Source organism: Poecile atricapillus, chromosome 2 (assembly GCF_030490865.1).
Source record: "Poecile atricapillus isolate bPoeAtr1 chromosome 2, bPoeAtr1.hap1, whole genome shotgun sequence".
Taxonomy (NCBI): domain Eukaryota; kingdom Metazoa; phylum Chordata; class Aves; order Passeriformes; family Paridae; genus Poecile; species Poecile atricapillus.
Genome location: NC_081250.1, coordinates 43,658,498 through 43,683,932, shown reverse-complemented (window position 1 = coordinate 43,683,932; position 25,435 = coordinate 43,658,498). Strand labels below are relative to the sequence as shown.

Sequence of the window (25,435 nt, the reverse complement as noted above, 5' to 3'; positions counted from 1 at the left end):
CAGTCCCTTTAAAAAAGTGAGGGGCGAAGAGATGAAGCAGACATGTGTAATAATGACACTTCAGATGACCAGACAAATACCACTGCACAATACAGAAATGAAAACCAGGCTGTGGCTGCTTCTAGGTCAACTACTGAAAGAAGCAGGAAATCATGTCATTGTGACTAGTCTGTGAATGCTCCCTGCCAGCCATCAGTGACTTTAGTTCTGATTTTCTAGTTGCAAGGGTGATGGTAAAACGATGTTCTTCTCTGGATTTGTCCCCAGCTGCTTTGCAGGGAATCTCAAAGGCTTTCTAAATTTGAAAAATGATGAAAAAGAGAAAAATACCTCTTCCTTCTCTTCCAGTTGTGAAGCCAAAGCTTTTCCTGTTCAGAGTCTAGTCTTTGTGGCCTGTCTGTTTGCCCTGGACATCACAACTGGATTCCATAGCAAGAAGATGGAAGCAACGGTTTCCATAATCATTACTGCTAAAAAGATTGCATTGCTTAATTGCATGACTAGTAGAGAGTTGCACTAGAGGTTATTTTTGGCCTAGAAAAGCTGCTTTTGATGTTTAAAATAAAAAAAAAATATATACTAAGAGAATGTAGGAACAAGTTAGATAAGTTAACATTTTTATTCTGTGGTGAAATACTAAAGAATCTTATAAATAAAACTGGAATTTGTCAACTGCATTAAGGTGTCCCCTTTATCTATTAAAACCTGTACAGAGCAATTAGGAGCCTTAACTTTGTATCAGAAGATACTGAAACTCTTTTTCCTCTGTTTCTTGCTAAGAGGATACGTGAAGAGGAATTTTCTGTTGTGATGGTGAAAAGCTGATGTTTACCTTCATATAGTATTACCTTATTATAGAGAACAGGCTTAATGATGTCTTTAAATGTTGAAGGAAACAAGCTATTCAAGGGCTCTAAATGTACTTTTATTGGTAAATTCCCATTTGGTACAGTACCTTCTTATTCATATTCTCATAAAAGCCAATAAAAATCACCATCTGTAGGATACAGGGAATAAGGGATATTAAATATCTTCTGTTGTATCAAGGCTTTAAGTGTTGCCAGGAACCATGGTACCTGGCAAAAAACCACCTCTGACCTTGACAGTAGAGATATTTTATTACTGAAACACTGATAGTCTCCTGCTGTGTGTGAAACTTCAGCACAAAAGGAGCTGGGTGTTTTTAAGCACACCATTTGTAACAAAAGATGCTTTTTCCCCCTCTCAGACTATTGTTGAGAGAAAGCGACAAACTCTTACTGTTAAACAAGCTTTAGAGTTTTTCATTCCAAGGAAAACAGCATGAGGTTGGCATAATCAATTGCTATTTGACAGCGATAGAAATGCACATGCTACACAGTAGCTAAAAATCTGTCCGAAAACAGCCAGAATGGAAAAAAAATGGCATGGCCAAGCACATGGCAACAGTATGACCAAAGTGTAATCTTCATCCTTTATTAACTAATGGACCAAAAACCACACTAAATTGGACCTTTATTTCTAGGTGAAATGTCATGTTTCATTCAGACAAAAAGGTTATGATGGACCAATTATTCTCAGCTTGGTTTAGGCTGGAACATTTTCTCGACTCTGCTCTGGGGGCAGTGGAGGGGGCACAGAAAAAAAGTTATGGACTGACAAAACACAGAAAAGGCTGTTGGTGTATTAACATATCCTTGCAAAATTATCACTAAAGTGTATTAGATAAATCCAACTATAATTCCTCCCATTTTCACCATTGCTATAAGGAAAACTTTATTCAACAATGTGATATCGCTTTAAAACATTATATCTCTGTCTAGATGCTGTGATCTAACTTCATTTTTCCATGATATTTTGTCAGCTAGATTATATTTTTAACTATCTTCTAAATTCCCCCACATTAAATTCAGACATGACCAAAAGTTTTCAAACTATTTCCTTCTGCACGCTCTGAACTTATATTCTCCATCCCTTCCCACAATGTGGAGGTTTGGTTATGGCACCCTGACCAATGCCAGTTTGCAGTGTTGCCAATGACAGCATCATACTTGTTGGATAGGTCTTGCATCACCACACCATTGGCCAGGGAAAAAATATTTTGGCTGCCTGTATTGATCTTGAAGATCCATATAGAGGTAAATGGAGCCAAAATCATGATTCCATAGTTAAAGGGTGGAACAGCTTCCCCTAACTACTTGTCTGCTGACATGAAGACTCATGAAATATGGGAGGTGTGGCACTGTGGGACTTGCATCAAGGCAAGTCCTTAACACTGACTCTCTGCAATATGCAGCAGCTGTTGTTGAATGTGTTTTGACTATAATTACAGAGCCTATAGAGAAGCCACAGGTCCCCTTCTGTAATGGACTCCTTTGTTGCAGGCAGTACTAAGTCTGAACATGGCCACAAATCCTGCAAGTTGTGCAAAGCAAATCCTGATTTCTGCTGAGCTACATGGCTCTTCAAAAATTAACCAGCAAGTAAAGCCAGAACCGCATAGACGGGTATTGAAATCAGTGGAACTGTACTCCTAAAACCCACACAATTGCCATAAAGCTCCACACTGCACTTCATTTACACTTGCACTGCATTGCTGTAAATGATGTTCTCTGCCATCACTGGTGGCCACTGTTACCAGCCATGAGAAATCCCCTGTGACTTTTCTGGAGAGGATGAGGGAGGATACAATTTTCCTTTTTTAAGTTTTGGGCAGTGGCAAATGTTTTTATTCAGAGGTAGAATTATTTTTACTGTTTTCTCTGTTGATCAATTTGATGGCACTAAGCAGGGCTGTGAGATTGCACAAAAGGTATGAATACACTGGGGAAGGGAAATAGTACCACCCATGGCAAAATGGCATGAATTTCCCTGAGCAAGCTGGGTAAGTAAAGGTGAGGCGATTCTGTGTGCCTCAGAATCTTCATCCCTTATCACTTTCTTTGATTATTTTCCTTTTTAAATAATCTTCTTGAAGAAGGAAACCTTTTAGAGAAACAAAGATATCTTTGTCTTTTTCACATCCTTTCACTCAGTGTCAATTCCCAGAGATGTCAGATAGCTCAGCAGGTAGCACTGAAGATAATAAGGTCTTGAAAAGTCACTGGAATCAATTTCTGCATCAATTATTGCTTATGATTGTCTTCTTTGGGACATTTCTTGTTTCATGGGAGCTGCTGGGCACTACTCAGGCTCCTCACAGTCATGCTATGGCATGAGTGACCGTGACTCAGCAGTGGCAGGCAGCGAGAGATTGTACCACTTAGCTTTCTTTTGCTGCGAAGCACAGCCCTGTCTTCAGGCTAATGTGCACTTTGTCTTGTCACACTACTCAATACCACATCCTGGTGTCAGCAATGGTGCCAGCTTTATTGCTATTCAGTGCCACAAAACTGTGCCAAGGGACCACGGGGTGATCATGGATTGAAGCCAAGGGTCCAGTGTGAGGGTTCAGATAGTGCTACACATCACACAACTGCATGAATGATTTCTAAAACTTTTGGGATACAAAGTTATAGCTGTAGCCCAAGTAGATTTTGTTGTTATTGTTGTGGGTTTGGGTTTTTTTTAATACATAATTCCTGTGTCTTTCTCATTTCCTCTAATATGTTTAGTAGCTCTGAGTCCTCTAAAGACAACAATGTGCTGGCAGAGGCTCTTGGGAGCTGCTGGTTAAAACTCTGCTGCCAAGATGATGAGCGTTTTCGGATAATTTCCTGGACTGGGAGATCAGCCCATCTCTGAATATGATCAAAGCTGCCAATGTGTATCTATTGTGCCTATCTATGACACACATAAGGACCACATACAAAACTAAGAATAGCATCACTGCTGACAAGAAAAAAACACATTCATTCTCTGTGATGACTATTGTACACACAGACTTATAACTCTAAATCTCATGAGAAAGGATCTTGCTTTTTTCTTCAATACTAACTTTGTTAAGAATAAATTAATGGAAGGAAATGGTAAACTGGAATTGATGCTCTATCAGTACGAATCAGAGATGAGTTTTGGGGCAACATATGGGATTTATTTTCTTGGAAATACCCTGAAAGAACACAGTTTTTCAGAAGGCAGATGATTTGAACTTCAGACTTCTTTCACATACCTAAACTTTAATAAACAAAAGTGTCCCACCTCACTAGTTGTTGTAGAGATCAAGTATTCAGTCTCTAATGAAATTAATCCAGTTAATTAATTAACTTTTGCAAGCAACAGTGTCAATGAAGTTCCTAAGCAAAATCACATTTTCTGGCAAGAAAGTCAGATGTAAATGTCAGGTGAGTAGATCAGTGCTTGTGAGGGCAACAAACACCAACTTAAACAATCTAAAATGCTTTTAAAGAAGAGGAAAAAAAAAAAAAGAGAGACAAAAAATAATGAAACATTTCTTTCCTGATGTGTTTTTGAAGGTCATGCTTTCCTCCTTTTACAACTGATGGTTGTTGCTGGGTTCCAGTTGACTTAGGTTGGTTGTGATTATGGTCTGCAGTAGTTTAGATTTGCCAATTTGCGTTTCCCAGCATCTCAGGTAATCAGGCAGCGCAATTTAGTCATATTGGCAACCGAACAGTACAAGGCATGATCAAAGTCTGAAAAAATGTATTCTAAAATGAGCACAAGATACTCTGCAGGTAAGGTAGTCATTTCCTCAGTAGTTAGATCCATAGCACTTGAATATTTCCAAAATGTATATTGGCTTGGGAGTATGCACTGACCTGTCCCTGTGGAAGAGTCTTTCCTAATCTATATAGGTACCAGAAACAAGCATGTCAATTGTAACACAACAGTTTAAAAACACTGAACAACTCTACTCTGGTTGCATATGTAGCCTTTGTTATCCTGGCTACACTTAACCCCTCTGTGTTCTGTTGGGCAACTGTGGTGATTCATTTGTGTTCATCAATTTGTAACTGACTCCTTGAGGCTTACATGAAAAAGTATGAAACTACCTTTGGTGGGGATAAAGTTCCCATTTTGCTGAAGATGTAGAAGCTGTGAGTTTAAACGATGCATCGGCATCCTTCTCTTGTGATAACCGTAACCTGTACAGAGCTTGGCTGCGAGGTTTAATAAAGGTTTCCTTGTCAGAATTAAAAGGGCTGATGGGGTGATGTTAATTTTTACTAATTTAAATAATCCTTTTAGTTTAATGATCTGCTGATTTATGTGAGCTTCTTAGTAGCGCTCGCACAGTAATGATTCTGGCTTTGGCAAGCAGGAGTATCATCCCTCTCCTTTTTCCTCGGCACGGCTTGGTCCACTGAAGACATTCTGATGCCACCCGCAGGAGGACTCAGGTACTTTCAGCAGTTCTGTCCTAATTTACTGCAGCTCTCTGCCCTTTAAAGGGTGATTTAGCAATACAAGCCAGTAATATTAGCAAGCAGAGGGGACGTCAAAGCATGTAACTGTGTGGGCACATAACTACAGGGTGATATTCAAAGTCCTTATTGGATCTGTGCCTCAGAATGAGAAGTATTATTTTAATGCTGGAGTGTAAGATAGAGAACAGAAAGCTCCCTCTTCGTGTTCATCTGGACGTAGACAAACACAGATGGAGGTTTGACCCTGCTCCTTCTCACAGCCCCCTAAAGCAGCTTACTCCAGTGCTAAGCTCCAGCCTACAGCTACACCACAAATATGTTCTGTGAAAGTCCTGCCAAAGCCACAGATGCATGAGGTCTCCCTTATTCCCACAGGGCATCCTGTGTTTCTGGCTGTTTTCTAGAGAGCCGAGCACAACATCCAGCATCCTGGTGTGCAAGAGGCTGTGTCCCACTAGCAGGAAGCAGTGCCAGTGTGCTGTCACAGCTCCCAGCCATGACACAGCATGCAGAGTCTGGGAGCCAAGCAGCCTCGCCCAGCAGTTATTCTGGGACAGCACAACCTGCCTTTGTATTAATTCACAGATTTTCCCTGGAGGCTTCACCTATGCATATCTGTGCAATATGGTCCTGCTGCTATTAAGCTAAAGACTTGTCAGATCCAAGTAAAATTAAGGCAAATCTTGGCTTTCTGGAGAATTTGATTACCTTTATGGTTATGCTATTAAGTACTGGTACATAAGGAAAAAAAATTAAAAATCACACTTTACAAAACAGTAACAGAGAAGAGATAAGCAGAAAAGACAAGGGAAATAATAATGTTTTTTATATTTAGATGAGTTTAGATGTATAGTTCTCACTGTACCATGAAAGTAATATGAATGCATAAATAGAATGACTTTTGATTTTAATGCTGTGAATAAATTACGGCTCAGCAGGATTTTTTTGAATAATATGCTCAGTAAAATGCTACTTTTTGTTGCACTTTATCAGCAATGTGAAAAAAGATCAAGTTGACTGTGCAAAGTTTGAATATTTGCACCAGTATCATGTTGAAGTCTCTAATTAGACAGTCATGGGGTTCTGACAGAGGACTTCAGCTATACCCCGAGGTTTCTCTTGAAATTTTTAATTTGGAAGACTTGTGATGAGTGTTCCTGGTTTGGGCTAGCAAATGTGTTTGCCTCCTTGTTCTGTATTTCACACCTTACAGTGTCAGGAGCTGTACTCCAGGGTTTGCCAGCTCAGCAAACACCTGGTATCAAATTCACAGCACACACTGGTTTGTTTCTGTCTCTCACTCCTTTCCTTTCCTGAAAAATTTGCATCCCTGGAGATACCTTCTTTTCAAAATATTTTGTGTTTATATCTTTATGTCTGTTTGGAGGAGAAGGGGATGAAACTGCAGCATCTATCTCTTAGTGGATATGCTTCCAGAGCTCTGTCGTTGTGAAATCATTGTGCCTCAGGCAGGTCTTCATCAGATTCTTGTGAGGCAGGGAGGGGGATTTGATAATAAAGATGGGGAGCTACGGCAAAAAGATGCCATATTCTGCAAATATTTGGGCACTTGTTTAACTGACAAGTGTGAATCCAATTCCCTGCGTAATCTGAGGATTTCTGGGAAGCCAGCCAAACTTTTAACAAGAACTCCGGCATCACCACAGTTGCTCGGTAGATGAAGAACTGAGTGGCTGCCATAGGTGGGCAAAGTCAAATAGTGAATCCTGATATCCCAAGTCCTTGTGCTGTGTTTTAACTGTAAGAACTCTCTTTTTCCCTTAGTTGGGGCCATCCTATACCTTCTCCCTCCTAGGCCATTTAGGGAGGCACTGCAGAATCAGCAAAAGCCCCGATGCCAGGAAAATCCATGGTTCCATAGCAGCCATCCAAGCTTGTTTCACTCTCTCAGGCTGGCACTGCTGCCTCCTTTACCCTGTGGACCCCGATGCATTTTCAATTCCGCCAGGATGTGGATGTTACAGCGCGAATTTACCACAATCTTTAACTCACTGGAAACACTGGTTGGACTTAGCCCCTTACTGGTGGCCCCTTAGCAGTACAAGCAAACTGCGCCTCCTGCTCGGGTGTGCTGAAAGGGCTCTCGAGAAGAGCTCGGTGCGCCCCGCGGGGAGGGCACAGAGGTGTAGGGGTGCCCCGGAGTGCACCCAGCTCCCGTCGGTGCCCCCGCTGCCCGCAGGGAGGGCACCGAGGTGCAGGGGAGCCCCGGAGCAGGGCCAGCTCCCGTCAGTGCCCCCGCTGCCAGCAGGGAGGGCACAGAGGTGCAGAGGAGCCCCGGAGCAGGGCCATCTCCCGTCGGTGCCCCCGCTGCCCGCAGGGAGGGCACAGAGGTGCAGAGGAGCCCCGGAGCAGAGCCAGCTCCCGTCGGTGCCCCCGCTGCCAGCAGGGAGGGCACAGAGGTGCAGGGGAGCCCCGGAGCAGAGCCATCTCCCGTCGGTGCCCCCGCTGCCCGCAGGGAGGGCACAGAGGTGCAGAGGAGCCCCGGAGCAGGGCCAGCTCCCGTCGGTGCCCCCGCTGCCCGCAGGGAGGGCACAGAGGTGCAGAGGAGCCCCGGAGCAGGGCCAGCTCCCGTCGGTGCCCCCGCTGCCCGCAGGGAGGGCACAGAGGTGCAGGGGAGCCCCGGAGCAGGGCCAGCTCCCGTCGGTGCCCGCCGCTCCCCGCAGGGGGCGCTGGCGGGGCTCGGCGCCTCCGGCAGGGCCGGGGCCGGGGCGGCTCCGCGCGGGGGCAGCGCCGGGCGCGTCCCGCCCTCCCGCCTCCTCCCGCGTCCCCTCCCCTCGGCCGCGCTGGTGGAGCCGCCGGGCTCCCCCGCTCCTCTTCACATGGGGCTCGCCCTGCCAGCGGGACAGCGCTCCTGCTCTCCCGCCGACCGCTGACAGGGAGCCGGCGCGGGAGAAGGGCGCTCGTCGTTGCTGCCGCCGGCGGGCAGGTAGGGGCGGGCAGGTAGGGGCGGGCGGCGCACCTGAGGGGACTCAGGGAGCGGGCGGCGGCGGGACGGGCGCACCCGGCTCTGCAGCCCCGGGCGCGGAGGGAGCGCACGTGGAGCGGGCGCCTCGCATCCCGCCCGCCTCCCTCCCAGCCTCGGTGCCGCCGCTCCGGCAGGGGCTTCGCGACAGGGTCTTCCCTGCGAGGTTTCGGGACCCCCGCCGGTCACTTGCGGGTGCATCGCGGCGGGATTCTCTTCCCGGCTGCCGCGGGGAGCGGCGCAACTTCAGGTAGGAACCCGGGCGGGGACGCTGGTCTTCCTCGTTCGCCCAAAGAGGATGGAGTTTAATCAAAGAGCCGCTAATCTCCCTCTTTCTATTCCATCTTTTCTTTTACCTGTCAGGAGAACGGGTCCGTTATTTGTGAAACTATTCTATGTCAGTTCAGGAGTTTTTTGGTTTTTTTTCCTGTACACTACCAAATACACTTGGTAGATTAAAACACAGGACGAATTCTTTATGCCGTTAAAGTGAGCGCTATGGGTTTGCCGAGTTCATATAGCCTGAGTTCTCATAGCTCAAAATAAACCTTTTCATTAAAAATGAGAAAACCGGAATCAGTTCTCAGAGCTTTTGATTGATTAGATCTCCCTCGTGGAAATCAGCGGGGAGTTTTGCCTGATTAAGAGCTTCAGAATTGTCCTGAGGTTTGTTACACAACTGGCTGTAGTTGTGCAGTATGGGCTCAGTTAGGTAACTTTGCAACTGGGTCTTGTTATCATTGGTCCAGCTGAAGTACTTTCAAGTCAAATTTGTTTAATTTCTCTTCTGTAAGCTCTCTCCGCTCGACGTGTACGAGGTAGTGCTTTAAAGGAGAGTAAGCGTATTGGGTAAACTGGGAAGCTGGTGACATCCTTCGGAGAGACAGCGATTGCAATTTAGAGATGCTCCATGTGTTTTGCTGGCAGTGCCAGGTTAACTGTTTTCATCCTGAACGTGTTCTGTTTCACTTGTGTTGCAGTTGAGCCTCAGATGCTCTACTTAATAACCAGGTACTCAGCTGTAACAGAAGGTGTACAGACATGCACATAGTCTCTCCAGCAAAGAGCATGCTTTCTGGTGTGATTATGCAGAGATGTTACAGAAAACAGCATTGCTCCCAGAATAGCTTGGAGGTTGCAATTTCCACACATGTGAGATGACTATTCAGTTACTGTTCTATTTTTTCTGTGCTGCTGAAGTACCTGACAGTAAGCAGTTTACAGAATCCAGTCACTTGGTTGTGGAACTTTTCTTCTTGCTGCAGGAGTTTATGTCAAACTGCCTTTTTTTTTTTTTTTTTTTAATGGCAGGAAAGTAGTTAGATAAAATGGAAATTTTCTTGCCCTTCAGGTAGCAGCAACAAAGGACCAAATTTGGGGAGGGTTTAAAGAACAAAACCCAACATTTTTCTTTAGGGTTGTAACTAATTTCAGATGAGAAAAACTCCCTTGGGATGGCACTTCTCAAGTTTATTCTTGGTTCCTTGAAATTTCAGTTGGTGTAGGTCTGATTGATCTAGCTATTCAAGTGAGGAAAAGGTGTTATATTGTGGTCTGTGAAGTTCAAATGCACATTACTGGAAAGCTTCAAATAGCCTTAAAATAGTCTTTAGTGGGGCAGGTGTGTTTGCTATGTTTGGGACAATTGCATTTCAATTTAAAAGAATAGGAGTGTTTCTGAAGCAGGACATAGTTCTGTTAGCTTTGGTATTCAGTACTGTTGTTCCCAACCTGATATCACAATCCAGAATGAATCTGTTGCATGTAAATTCAGTGTCTGCAGATACATGAGTTGGTATTGCTAACCTCATTGGAGGTTGGATACCTAGTATTTTTAAGGGTAAGTCTATGGAAAAAACTCAGGCATGTGATGAACAGCTTTCCAGGGCTAGGATGATGGAAAACAAATTGTGTATCACTAAAGTTAAAAGTATTCAAGAAAGCTGTTAATAACATTCAAAAGGAGATCCTTTAATGCATGTGAAGAGCATTATCAGTTTGTGTAGCTCAGTAGCCAGAATGCAGCTGAACTATTGTGCTTAACTGTCCATCTCCTAATTTTTGGGCAGAGATTTTTCTAAACCAGGGTGCTTAAATGTACCCCACTTTGAAACACTGCAGTAAGGCAAATTACGGTGAACCAATTCTGCTCAAGAGATTGGTTATTTGCACCTTGAACAGCAAAATTATCTTAGCAGTGTGTGCCAACAACTGGAGCTCTCCATACACAGAGAATCGAATGGGGTGCACATTGTGGTATTCCATGTTCAGTGATGGTTTAAGGGAGACTTTTCTGTGGCAGCTATCTGTATATAGCTATACTTATGTATCACAATTGTTGATTTTTTTTCACAAGGTGGGCTAAAAATGTGTCGTGGATGTGAAAAGATTAAGTGCCTTGCTGAGTTTGAAGGAGCAAAACATTGAGGCCAGATTGTAAAAGATCTAGACTCGCAGTTCAGTCTGGCTTGTCTGCCTTGTTTGCTGTAGATTGTTTGAACAGCTCTTTCAAGGTATTGCATTCAATGGTTGGCTGACAACATTCAACATTTGAAGTGTTTTTCTATTACATTCATTTCTGTCTCTTTGCATGCATGCAGTATTTGGTAGGCATTGGTATTTTATTATGTTGTCATAACTTCTCTTTTGCCGGATTTATTCTTTTAGTGTTTTAAAACCCTCTATTAGACTCCATGTAAAAACAACGCTCTGTTAATGGATGGCTAGAGTGGTGAAATTCGAATGTGAGATAGCCAGCGGTCAGCATTATGGTTCCTGTGCAACCATTAGTCAGCAACACTTTGCATAAATATCCAATCTAAAATTTAATATCATCCGCTGTAGTAGTGTAGTGTATCTCATTGGAAAGGTGACTTTAAGTGAGCAGGAAGTTCAAACTGGAGGATGAAGGATGCATGCCTACAAAGAGCGGTGCTGCGGCTGATGTGGAGATGGTAACTTGGGGTTTAAGCATTTGTGACTCAAAAGTTTAATTCCATTTTTGCTCCTAAAAACTGCAGTAAAGTAAAACTTTCGGGTGGCTAAGTTTTTTTAGTCTTTTTGCAAGATGCCTGACTGCAAAACATGCGAAGTAGCTGTTCTGTGGAGTTCTGCTTTTTTCTGCCCTTGGAACTGAAGCATCCTTTGCCTGTGCAGTTGCAACGATGCTACTTGTAGGCATAGAGAGATTTTTATTCAGTTTAAATTCACATTTGAGTCTCTAAACACCCTCATGTTGCGTCCCATTAATCAGCCAACTGTAGTTGCTGTCTTTAAGTCAATGAAGTTGTGTTGATTTGCTCCTGCTTGCCCCTTTATGCTGCAAGTGAATGCTTCACAGCTGTGAAGTTGCCATCTAGCTTTGACTCAGGGCACACTCTTCTTCCAAGTGGTGTGCAGTCCTCAAACAGCTTGAATTCTCAGAGAAAGGTAGGTCTGAAAGTGGCATTTGTGGCCTAGAAAAAAGCTGCTCAGAGATAAGGGGAGCTACATGCATACTTAAAAACTAGCACATGCCCAAGCGTTTTGGTGAATAAGCTGGAATGCTTTGCTGAATCACAGCTCTGAGGATGCAGAAATACTACACCTATATTGTCTGCTGTGGCTCTGTGCAGCGCTTGGAGTGGATTTCAGGCAGGTGTTTGGAGACCATCTGGACAGCAAAAATTAACCAGGTGTGGGACTGTACATGCTACAGACAGGAATGGAAACGTTACATTGGAAGTCACTTTACTGGGAAATTTTACCGGTACTTCTCCGTTTCTCTCTGAATACTCAAATGCTGAGTGAAAATTGATGCAGTAAATGACCCAATTCCCATTGATTTCCTTAAGAAAATCATTATCTGAAGGCTGTGTCTAAGCGAATTGCCTTGGCAGTTCCAGCCGCGGCTGGCAGAAACGCTGGGATTTGCCCAAGAATGACGTTTTTGTGTCAGTCCCTGTTAACTGATTCCATACGCGGGACCAGCGCTAAGTATGGAAGTCCCGGTACCGACCCGGTCTTGGTCCCATTAACCCACCCGCGACCTCCGCGGCCGGCGGTGTCTCGGGGGGATCCGGGAGCGGGGCCGGGGGTCCGGGCGCTCCCGGTGCTCCCGTCCCGGCGGGCGGTGCGGAGCCGCCGGGGGGCGCCCGAGGACCGGCGGAGCTCGCGGGGATCCCGGAGGGTGTGCGGGGCGGGACCCGCATCCCGAGCCAGCCGGGCCGCTCCCCCGGCCAGGGGCATCCTCCCCGCGGGATCCCGGAGGGTGTGCGGGGCGGGACGCGCATCCCGAGCCAGCCGGGCCGCTCCCCCGGACAGGGGCATCCTCCCCGCGGGATCCCGGAGGGTGTGCGGGGCGGGACCCGCATCCCGAGCCAGCCGAGCCGCTCCCAAGGAGGAACATCTTGCGCACCCTCTCTGCGATCGCCTCCTTTACCTGGGTCATACCACGGTGTCCTGCGACAGCACAGCCCTTTCTTTCATTGTGAGCCTCGTTATGAATAGGAGCTGGTCTGAGCAGAAGGAGATTCCTCTCCTAACTCAGCTCGCTGCCCTCCACCCGCCCTGTGGTTTCCACTAACCTTTCCTACTTTGCCAGCCCAGGTCCTCCAAAGCTGGAAATGGAATATCTGCCAGCTTCTTTGGTAGTCTGCCAGCTTTCAGGCAGTGCAAGAAGCACCTTGGCATGGGGCACGAAGAGTATTCTTGGCTAGACCAACCTTTTGTGGCGAAAGCAGTGATTGCTGGCTGTGTGACTTTGATTCCTCATTTATTGTCAATAATGTGTGATTGACACAGGGGGAGTACCCACAGCGTTATTTGTTAGTGACTGCAAAGTGGCTCAGCAAAGTCTGGAAGTGAGTGGCTATTACAGAGAGTTGGAGTAGTAGGTAGTAAGATTCTCTTTAGTTGAGTGGGGGATAAATGGAAAGCAGGTGTGTCCTGAGGAGGAAAAGTTTGTGTAAAAGACTGAGCTGGGGAGCTGCTTGGACTGTTAATCCCTGATTTTTTAATCTGCTGCCTCCCGTAATTTCCTCCTGTGAATTGATCACTATAAATTCCTTGGATTGTAAATTGTCAGGCAGCAAGGTAGATATTCACTGTACATCTGAAGAGGGCAATGCACCCTTCTCACAGGTGGAAAAAACCAATAATTTGGCTGTGGGGTGCAGCTCAGACAGGGGCAGTTCCAGAATTAATTTCTGACTCTTTTTTGACTGTTTACTTGAGAAAGTTTCTCCTTTTGTATTGTGTTGTATAGAGCCTTCTGGCAAGATTGTTGTCTTTAGTAATACTTGCCACTGTGGCTCAGCATAATGTGAAAGACTAGGATTGCTAATGTTAGTATCCAGCTAGAACTATGCCAAAATCAACTGAGTATTGTGAAAAAAGCAGAACTGGTTTGTTGATTTAAAAATATCTTGTACATTATCTGCAGTGAGGTAATATATATACAATTATGTGAGGACTGTGACTGGCACTTTGAAGTCATTGCCAGTAAAATCTTCAGAAACGTGGACAAATTAATAACCTGCAACTAACAGTGCGCTAAGTAATTCAAACAGCTGTTTCTTATTTGGTTTTACACTAATTGCTGCTGCTGTTGCCATTACATTTGTGAGCTGATAGAGTTGCACATCATCTGTATACTTCTGGTGCAAATGGTGCCCTGATATGTCATACGTTGATAAAAGCAGGTGCTTTTACTTTTAATTTATAGTGCAAATTTTATGGGATTATTAAAGTTCACTGAAAAAGACAAAATAACTTGGGGATCCTGCCAGATGTTTGGCCAGATGGGCTCATCTTTGCATAATGATCAAAGAAAGGAGGAAGAAAAGAAAATATGTAAAAATGTATGAAAATCTTTATTTTGAATGAGTGTTCTTTATTTTGAAGGAAAAGAGAAAAGTGAGAGAAGGGAAAATAGAAAATTGGGATGGTCTTCCTGTCCAGAATGTTTTAAGTAGGGTCCAGTCCTCTCTGAGGGACTGCAGGCAGCTTGTAGCTGCTTGGGGATATTCTTTTTGAACTCAGAGAAAGCTTTCAGTTTTAAGCTTGTGTTAAAGATCTGGGGTGAGGTCTGGCTTCACTTGCATGGAAAAACTGAAAAAATTTCCTGTACTAAAGCTTAAGTTTTAATATTTCTTTTGCTGTTTGTGATTTTGCAGATGTATAAAATACAGTGCCAGCTCTTTATATTGGGGATGACACTGTATGCTGGAGGAGGCCACAGTCAAGTGAAGATCAAGCAGAAACCTTTAAGGCACCTGTAATTTTCTCTGAATTAGGAAAAGTCCTTTTGGCTTTTCATCTGGGTTAAATAGTGCCTAACTATCTGTAATTTTAATTTTGCTTCTCTTTGTGGCATAAGCAGTCATACTAACTTTGCTGGAGATTCCAAATAAATATTTCTGTTAGTTTTGGTTTTTTTATCTTAAAAGATCAAGTGCAACTTATAGGCAAACTGACAATATCAATCCTTCCTTTTCCTAGCCATCAAAATCTTATCTTCCATAAGAAAAAATTGGGTTAGGACTGCAGAGCAGTCAGAAATGAAGAAACTGGTGAACTATGTTTGAAAGTCACTTTTTCTTCACGAGCTCAGATACTTTGTATCTTTCTTTATCAAGGACTGGGAGATGAAGCAGAATAAATGTTCATTATATGCAGGTTGTAACTGCAGTTTGAAATGTCAGATGCAGTTTATAATTATAATTAGAAACAGGAGACTAAAACTTCATCTCTGCACATAGATTTGTAATGAATGGCTGCTTTAAAATTACGTATACACAAAAAGGCATGTAAATGCTCAAATATTTTTATGAGATTATCCCTTAGTATTGAATTAAATATTGTCTCACTTCTGTAATTGTATTAAGTGGAAATAATGATATGCATGTGACTATACAAGAAAATATTTTTCGTGTGTTGAATTTTAATAGTCCTGTTTATGAATTATGTTCAACTGTGGACTCAAGGAAGAGATACCTGAATAAGCTGATGCAATGCTTCCCCATCAACTCAATACAGGGTGTAATAAAAATTGCAACATTACCTAAAATAGATTGCAAGGATAAGTTAATTGGAAAAGTACTCTTAGGGTGATTAATTCTAAAATGTTTTCCATGGACTAGTAAGGGAAATGATATTTCAGTTTTTGCACTCAAAGCTAAAATATCTAATTCATAGGGACTTATTATGAACTTTCTGATTTCATCAGTGCATTCACAACCATAGAATTTTATGAAGTATTCAGTGAATTTGGTTGGCAAATCACTGACATCCTGGCACCATTGCTGGCCTTGCAGTTATGAGTATTGTGGAAAGTTCACTTCTGTTGTGCCTTAGATGGGCTGATTCTCAGAATTGCTGTTTTTTTTCTACAGCTTTTTGTGTGGAGTTGTCTTTTTTGGTTTTTGTTTTTCTTTTTTTGAGTCCTTGAATTTTTAACACCCTAGGATTTTTCAGGGATCTTATGTCTAGCTGCAGATTTACCATTCCTGTCTATCCTGGCTCTAGTCTGAGTATTGTTGCACAGCTTTCTTGCAAGCTGGCAGTTTCCTTAGAAGTTTCATTCAAGGTTAAGTAGTTCTGCTGTGTCAAAACTAGGCCTTGAAGCACAGATAGCTGAACCCCTAGGAGGAGGATTCACACAGAGCTGAGGTGTGAATCAGTATGAGCTAAGCTGTGCCAATTCCCTTAGGAGGACACACAGTGAATAGTAGCTGCAAGATTGTTTGAACTACTTTCAAAATAACTGGATGTTTGCAGGAAAAGCCTTGTAACTTAAGCTTTCACTGTGCTGGACTTTTACCTGTCAGTGGGATTTTGTACATATTTCTGACACTAATGTACTTTGTAATTGGCTCTTTGCCTGAACTTAGAGGCAAGTGATGCTGATGTGGGTTGCCTGTGGTCAGGAAAACTCTTTAATTTTTGTGCCAGGAAAGGTTTATGTTAAATATCAGGAAAAATTTCTTCACTGAAAAGGTTGTCAAGCTCTTGAACAGGCTGCCTAAGGAGCTGGTGGAGCCACCACTCCTAAAAGTATTTAAAAGATTCATAGATGTGTCACTTAAGGCCATGGTTTAGTGGTGGACTTGGTAATGTTAGATTTTAGATTAACTGTTGATCTTATAGGTCTTTTTCGACCTAAGTTATTCCATAATTCTAAAAATAAAAAGGACAAAAACTATCAAAAAGAGGAAGTGGAGGAAGGTGAAGCTCAGGATTTTGACGGGAGTTGTAGAGGAGTGATGGACTGAGGGTGAGAATCAGGACATGGGCCTGCTATGTTATAGGCAGGAAAGGGTGATGCAGTAGGTAAAATTAGAAGGAAATTAAAAATAAGAACAAGTGTTATGAAGAGTATTTCCCAAGGGATAGAAGGATCAAACATTACAAGTGTGTTTTAATGAAAAAACAGCTAGTAAAGTTCTCTCTCTTGAAATGCAAAGCAAAACTTATATTGCCTTCACTGGTATTAGAATCATTCCTGTCTTGAATGTCGGGAAAGGAAGAGAGAATCACAGAAGAAACTAAATGTTTGCTTGTATTTATAAGATTACAGACTTGGAACTTTTGGCATCTACAGTGGAAAATCAGGTCAAACACTGGGAAAGACTTTCTTGTTGGAACAGTAGTGTGACAGAAAAAAATAATGAAATAATTGAGATTTCATTTAGTTGAAGGTTTGAAGAGCAGAGAGTGTCTACTGTGAAGTTTCCAGATAGTTATTTCAGTTTTGGGGACAAATGGTGTTTCAGCCACACATTTTATGATTTTATGAAGTCTTCCATAAAGTAGGCTTTCAGATTTGTTTGATCCTTTCTCCGCAGGAGACAAAGCTTTCTTAAATTGTTAACATCTATGCAGTACATGAAGGAAGCCAACATATTTCTGACAGAAAATCATACAAGTTAACAAACTGAAAATAATAGCGTTTGTTTGGGGTTGGTTTTGATGATGTTTCTTTCCTTGAACTAAGAGTTTTGATAGTGAGCAGCTGGTAACGGCCCTATTTTGTAAACTGCTTACTTATTAGTGCTTTTTGATGTATTTGCTGTTGCAATTTAGATATTTGACTACTTGAACTGGCTTCTATGACTTGCTAGTCAAGTGCTAGTTTGACACCTTTGAAAAGTGCCACCCCTCTTGCTGCTGCAGATACGTAAATTGTGATGTGGATAACTTCCCACTGCTTGTTATGAAGAGGGACAGATGCTGTGGTAGTTTCCTTGAAGAGATGCCACTGAAAGCTTCAGACATGATGGCATAAACATTCATCAGGTGTTATCAAAGTGACTGGCACCTCAGTCATCCTCTGGTTACTGCTTTGTTAAGGATTATTTTATGCACTGGAGTGGTGGTGGTTGTGGGGGGGCTGTGTGATTTGTTGCTTTATTTTGGTTGTAGGTTGGTGGCTTTTTTGTGAAGTGTTCAGAGCAGTTAGATTGCAGAATTATAGGAAGATTTCTGCTAGTTTTGTTTTTGAAAGCAATCAACCAATTAGTTGACAAGACTGTATGCATGCTAAAATTCTCTTTTCCGTTAGGATGTGATGCTGAAGAATGACTTTTCCCCATCCATGATCTTTACTTCCTGCTGTAGCAAAACAACAATTTTTAGGGGCTCCTGTATCCAGTTGAAATTTCTTATGGCAATGTTCTTTCCAGGTGTATCTCTAATTAGGGATTGAATTTGTCACCTAAGTGAATGGATTTGGTTGGTTTGTTTAAAAAGAGTCAAGAATATCAGGTACCATTTGTTTTGAAGTTCTCTAAAACCTCTTTTGAAGCAGCCTCCTCTTTTGAATCAGCCTCCTTTAAACTTTTTGGAGTTTGCTGCTCAAAGAAGTGTATTTGAAGGCAAGCAGTGACTCTCAGAAGGGTTGACTGGAGGAGATTTAAAAATTTGCTATTCTAATCTGGAATGGATGTGGATTTGCTTTGAACCGAAGTTTTAACTGGTGCTTACAAAAAGTAGTTTCACTGTGAAGATGTTTGTTTCCTGCCTTAAACAAATCTTGAATTTCTGCACCTTGATACTCGTGATGTTCATGTATTGATTTGCTTTCCTGTCCTATTAAACTACGCTGGTCCTTTTACTGGAATAAATCTGTTTCTGACAGTTTCTTACATAAACACTACCTGTGAGGCATTAAGAGGGTCTAAACCTGGTTTGTACTAAGTTTTAGATGAAGCATGTGATAATGGTGAAGCCAACTAAAGATATTCTGTAGGAATTTAGGATCATAATGTGCATAAAACAGTTTTGCATGACTTGAATTTTACTACCTTCTTGGCTACAATTCCTTTCACTGTGGGCAGTTAGTCTGTAATCATTCTCTAAAGTGCATACCCAGAGTTAATTTCCTTATTTGCACTTATGTCTTGGTGGTGTTTTATTAAGGAAATAGATATGTTTAACCACCTAATTAGCAGGTGAATAATTCTTCCATGCTGTTGCCTCCATTTCTCAGTGACCATCCATTGTCTGATGCAATTTTTTCAGAGTCCTGTTTTTAACTGTGACTGGAGGCTAAGTTGGGGTTGAATGAAATAGCAAAGAGAGAATGTTGAGGATTTGATCAATTTGAAATGGTCCATTTCTTCTGCAGTTCAAGACAATTAGGGAAGATGAATGCAGCAAATGACTTGCAGTGTAACTGATCTCCTTAAATTCACTGACAAAATATGAGCTGCGCTCCAGGAATTTTCACGGATTACCAGTGTGTAGGCTTCCAACAGAATACGTAAGTTCTGTAGAAGTGGCAGTGACCAGTGGTTACTGAAAGATATGGGAAAAAGGAAGGGGAGAGTAGCCCTAACGTTTTTCATGCAGTTGTTACCAAGAAATTTCAGTTGAACATAACCTGTTATTGATTGTGGTTTCCTTGGCTTAGTGAAGATATATACATTAGACCACAAATTCAGTTTCTCTGAAGTGATTCATGTGACCTATCCCTGGCTCTCTTAGTGAAGAAGTTTTGTAGTCTGGATTTTATGTTGGGGTTTTTTTCTTTGTGTTTGTTTGTTGTTTATTTATTTTAAATTGATTATGGATGCTGTAAGCAGATGGAGAACACCCAGTGAAATTACAGGTGGAAAATGAGATAGAAGTTGATGTCACTTGTGTTGAAGGAAAAATTAGTATGCAGCTAAAAGCTTATGAATGAGCAAATTATGGGTGTTAAATGCTCTTATTAGCCATGTGTTAGGAGGAAAACACAGAAGATGACCTCTGTGGAAAAGGCAATGCATTAGCTGTCAGTGTAAAATGTATTGTGAGCCTTGTAAAGAGTGAGGTAGTTACATTTGCTTGGCTTTGTTTGTAATCCACCATGGAGAGTGGGTTGGCAGGAGTCCTCTGCAGAGCAAACAGTGCATGAGCAGCAGAAACTTTGAAGCAGAGGAGCTGAAATGTGTTGATAAGGGTGGAGATGGATGGAGCTGCTGAGAATTTTGCAGGAAGTCCTACCAGCATTGTCTGTTAATCCCTACGTGGTTGTACAGTTGGGTTTATGTAGATGATGAACATAAGGGCCCCATGTGACAGCTCCCATGGTGAAATCGCTTGTGTTACCAAGGCGTGATTAACGAGAGCTCCTGTCATCCCTTTCCTGTTGAATGCTCTCTGTTTCTGGGGTTTCTCTTTGAGTGGTGTGGGTCAATGCTTGAAGCTGTGTGAGGCTCTGGTGACAAGGAAAGCTGGCCTTACATGTTTTAAATAGTTTGCTAGATTGTATTTGGTGCTTGCAGGCATCCATGTATGTTTTCAGAGATGCACTCAGACTTCAAACAGAGAAGATTAAAAACTTTTAGCATGACTTAGCAATATAGGTTTCTTCAGCTGTCACTTGGCTCTCTCCCTGTCCTGCACTAGTCATTACCCCCGTGTTTTAAGGGAACACAAAGGAAGGCTGTGGGGTCTCAGAGCACTGATTTGGTGACTTTTCAGAAAGGAGATGATCAGAACTTTTCTGTATTGTAAGTAAGAAGCAAAGATGCTTAAAAATCAAACCAAACAATCCCAAGGAAACAATGTGAAGCATTAGCCCCACTCCATACTTTCATGACATTTCATGAAGAAGAAACATTAGGCAAAAATGCTAAGAGGGATTTATTCATTAATTCTTTCTTGTGGGGTGTGGGGTTTAAGGATTTCATGCATCTGGGATGTTTTGAAAATGGAAAGTGGGATGGAAAATACTATTTTCTAGTATGTTTTTTCTCTAGGGGTTTGTTATGCAGTGCATAGTGTGGGGTTTGACTCCAAAAGTATAGTTGTTTTGTGACTTAGCTGCCTTTCCTAACAGTTCTAGGATAAAACATCTATTGGTATAATTTTTGAGCTGCAAGCTCTCTTAGCTTTCAGTTATTTGAACTCAGTGCAGAATTACAGCATTTGCAGAGCCCAGTTTTGTGACTTTACTTGGGTTTTTTCCATCATAAGAAATGCTCACAAAGCACCAAACAACACTGAATTGGGTAGAGGATGAGAAAAGAAAGCAAACCAAACAAACTACAGTGACAGGTTTTAATATTTCACATTGCACTGTCATCTTGTTTTCTTGTTAGTGGTGGAAATGAAAAAGAAAGTTGTGATTAGTATCTCAAAATCAAATGTAAACATCTGAAAATTTTCAGATTTTTTTGTGTTCTATTTAAACCAATTATGTATAAAGATTTTCAACTAAGTATTTTTGTGTTTTATTCAGTGATAAAGAGGATAGGCTTTTAGTACTCATTAAATATCTAGTTCTTGGCTCTACTCAGCTCTTCTTGTTAGGCTATTTTAAAACAGACTTTAAGGAGTTTATGGTTCTCCTTAACCTTATTATTAAGATTAAAAAAACTTAAAAAAACCCCCTAACCTGCTTCTAATTAATTCACATTTGTATACTGAGTCTTATTTTTCTAATTTTAAAATTAACATAGAACCATAAATCAGTTTGGTTTGGAAGGGACCTTAGATATAACCCAGTTCCAACCTCTCCTTGGGCAGGAACATCATCTGGTAGGTCATATTGCTGAGGTGCCCATGCAGGCTGGCCTTGAACACTTCCAGGGATGTGGTGTCCACAGGTTCTCTGGATAACCTGTTCCAGTGCCTCACCACCCTCACAGCTGAGAATTTCTTCCTAATATCTGAAAGAGCAGAGATTTAGGTTAGTTAAAAACCTGTCCCCCTTGTCCTACCACTATCTGCCCATGTAAAAAGTTGCTGTCACTCTTCTTTATAAGCCCTCTTTAAGTACTGAAAGGCCACAATTAAGTCTCCATGGAGCTTTCTTTTCTCTAGGCTGAGCAACTTGCCTTGTTGAACTTCTTCATGAGGTTCTTATGGGCCCATTTCTAAGGCTGGTCCAGGTCCTTCTGGACGGCATCCCATCCTTTTCTTTCTCTGCATCAACAGCACTGCTCAACTTTGTGTCATCTTGCTGAGGGTGCACTCAGTCTTGGTGTTTATGTCATTGATAAAGATGTGATAGGGCTGGGATCCCAAGAAAGAGCCCTGAAGAACACACCTTGTCATCAGCCACCACTTGGCCACAGAGCCATTGACCACAACTCTGGCTGCATCAGTCCAGCCACTTCTTCATCCAAAAAATAATCCATACTTCAAACCCATGTCTCTCCAATTTGGAGATAAGGATGTCATTTGAGATTGTGTCAAGCGCTTTAGAGAAGTCCAGGTAGATTACGATTGGCCTTCTCTTGTGGACATCACTCCATCATGGAAGGCCACAAGATTGGTCAACATGATTTGACCTCAGTGAAGGTGTGCTGGCTGTCTTGGATCATGTCTTTGTCTTGTGTGTGACCTAACATTGCTTCAAGAGGATCTGCTCCGTGATCTTCCCTGGCACAGAGGTAGGTTCACTGGTAGTTTTCTTTCTTTCCTTCTAAAAAGCAGGAGTAGTTTCCCTTTTTCCAGTCACCAGGAACTTCACCTGACTGCCAGGACTTTTCAAATATAATGGAGAGGGGCTTGGCAACAACATCGTCTGGTTCCCCCAGGACTTTGGATTGCATCTCACCAGGCTCTGGGGACTTGTGTCTATTCAGTTTCATTAAATGGTCCCAAACCTGCTCTTTGCTTACAGTGGGAGAAACATCGCTACCCCAAGCCCAGCCTAGAGGTTCAGGGACTAGAGAGATATGAGAAACCTGAATTATACTTCTAAACCATTGACCTGAATTGAAGCAGATGTTCTTTCTGGCTTTCATTTGTCAGGAAACATTTGTCTTTGCTTGCAGGGTCAGGGGAATAAAGTATTTGATTTTTAATTGGCTTCTGAACCAAAAAACCATAAATGCTTGCTTGCTTTGTTCTAATGCAAATCTTCATCTAACTTGTTACTTATTTTGAAAGAACAATGAATTATTTTTTATTTAAAATATTTGGGAGGGTCAGATTAAATATTCTTTTCCTGAAAGAAAAATTTATTTTCTGAAGTAGCTTTCATGGCTACAACACACAGGTGTTGTACAGAACACAGAGATGGCCTTAAAAGTCAATAGCAAGGATTGCTGGTCCTTAAGTGCATGGGCTGGTAGTTAGAGAACTTTCTGTGGGTAAATTGAAACTTTCCTTTTTCTGTAAATTGTTTGTACTTGGAGCTGGGCCAGAGGACAAGAGAACTACCTGGATTCCCTGCTCAGCTGGCTGCAGCAGGGCAAGGAGGTGCAGAGCCTCTGCTTTAGCCTGGTTTTATGTGGTGGTGGAGTACATGGCTAGCAGGGGCTGACACTGACTGAGGCAGCATCAGTTAACTGCATTAATAGCACTAGTGTTTGGAACAAAATTGTTATTCAATTTTCAGTTGAAGGGATTTAGCAAAATGAGTGGAAATCATCAATAGTGTGGTGCATCAGAGGGACTGAAGCTCTGGGCTATTCAGATTGTTTATCTGAATAAACATTTTTGGTAGCTGTTTCCCCATCCTATTCAACTTGTTTGGGAACCTCTTGCTATTGTGCAGGGTATTGCCAGCTGTCAAGGGAAGTGGTGACTCTCAGCTTCTTTTGCTCTTGCTCCTGTAGGGTGTTCTGGGAAAGCAAGGCTCAGGTATGAGGTACATCTGGGCAGCAATGCCAGGTGACAGATCTCCCTGTCATGGTCTTGCTTACCTGAGGTGTGTATTTGGGAACTGGTTTTAACCCCCTGAGAAGGAAGAGCCAATATGAAAGGTTGAAACAGGACGGGAAGATTAAAAAGAAAAAACTGCCTTTGAAGTCACACTTTGAACCAGCCCCTGAATTCTTACACCCATTGCATAAGTGTGGCTCTTCTGTGCTGTGGTGAATGAGTCACAAGCGTTGCTGCTGTGCTTATTCAAATCTGTGTAAAGAAGGGAAGTAATGCTACTCCAGCTTTTCTGACTGAGAACTGAGGGGCAGCAGGGTTATGGGATTTGTCTGCAATCACACAAAAGTCTTATGGCAGTGAGGCACCAGAAGAGGGATGTCTGGACTTCCAGTCCAGTACACACACTAACAAAAAATACTAAAAAAGCATTTTTCAATATTTTGTGCATATTAGATAAAAACAACAGAAATATCAAAATTTTGATTATTTTCTATTCAAACAAATTAAGTGATGGGCTTGTGATAGATCAGTAGTGCAGGTATACTTTTAGCCCATGCAGAGGAGGCCCTTGTAGAAAAATTCCTGTTTATGGAGAGATTTAGAGCTATTTCTCTTCCATGAGCTATTTACTACTTCAACTGAACTAACATCTATTAAACATTCATTCTAGGTACAATACCCTCAAGAGTCAATTTAGGTAAACTGCAATATCTCTTTCTAGGCTAAAAATTGCTCTGTATAATGCATGTAGAAAAAAAATCCATAAAATTATTTTTCCTGCTCCTCTCAGTCTTTATTATATCTTGAGATTCATTTTTTTTATGAGGTAGGAGGGAAGAAAGCTCCTTTGTCAGCTGCATAAAGGGACAGTCAAATCTTTTGTATGTAAGGGGTTTTTGGAATGATGTTTTCAATTTTCTTCTCTATTAAGTTTTGTATATTATTATGACTGCAAACTTTCACACTCCCATTGTCATAAACAATAGCCTTTAGAGCTTTGGCATTTTCCAGCCTGGCAGCCAAATGGATGTGTAGAACAACACTGAAGACAGTGGCTTGAATCATGTTGCAATACACAGTTAGCCTGTGTGGTATTTACTTCAAATGCTGTATACTATTTTAAAAGCATTGTGCCCGCAGCAGTGGATGATGTTTGACAATTAGCATTGCATTTGATTACTGTTTGAGAAGACAAGCAGCTGCCTTGGGTTGAAGGTAAGAGAAAAGATGCTGCCAAACCGCAGTGCTTCCTGAGCTGAAAGCTTGTGGGGGTTGGAAGGAGGGTGATGCAGCCCTGCCTAGAGGTGTGGGCCTTGGTGGGAAACAGTAGGGATTGAGCTCATGTGCTGGGTTGCCTGTGGGTGGAGAGGGTGTGGGGTATCCTAACCTTGCTGTGGTACCATTGTCCCTCTCTTTTAGAACTGGACTTTACTGCTCCTTTGGGTGTTATTAAGGGATAGGTCATTAAGTGGCACAAAAAACTGGTGCATGTCAGACTTGAGGAGATAACCAAGGGATGGGACAACAGCCCAGTGAAGTCAGGGAACATTTTTTCCTTACTCTCTACTGTATCTACTGTATTTTTTAAATGAGATTATACAAAGGTCTTAACAGATTGGGTATTCCTCTGTAGCTAAAATTTTTTTTAATGAGGATGTTTTAAGAGACAAAATCAAAAATAAATCTTGGACTTTGTGCAAGGATTCTTTGTTCTTTTCATTGCAACAGTTGTCCATTAAAGCTAATATTTACCTGTACTTCAGTGAGTCCCCTGCCACCCTCTTCCTAATGAGTTCTTGCCAAGGACAGGAGGGGGATTCAAGTAACCCATACCAGGATGTAAACTTTGGGTCAAGGAGGGCTCACAAGTTACTGTGAGCCAGGTGAGGCACACTAGCTCTCCCTGCTTATGCTTTGAACTCCTAACGTGGCTAACTTAAGGAACTCCAACTAAAAATCATTGGCTGCAAAAACAGTATTCATTTTTTACACTATTTGATGTCATCTGCAGGTACTTACCAGCACCATGTTTCTGTACAGGTCTGCAAACAGACCAGATGTG

General features: G+C 42.3%; 1 protein-coding gene across 1 annotated transcript in view; it reads left to right on the top strand.

The window, feature by feature from the left end:
* Positions 1-8,459: 8,459 nt before the first annotated feature.
* The window catches only part of CPNE4 (copine 4), a 225,848-nt gene continuing 208,872 nt past the window's right edge, over positions 8,460-25,435 (top strand). Inside the window, exon 1 of the mRNA XM_058831839.1 lies at positions 8,460-8,542. The gene's annotated coding sequence lies outside the window, so the exon portion shown is untranslated. The remainder of the gene's footprint in view (positions 8,543-25,435) is intronic.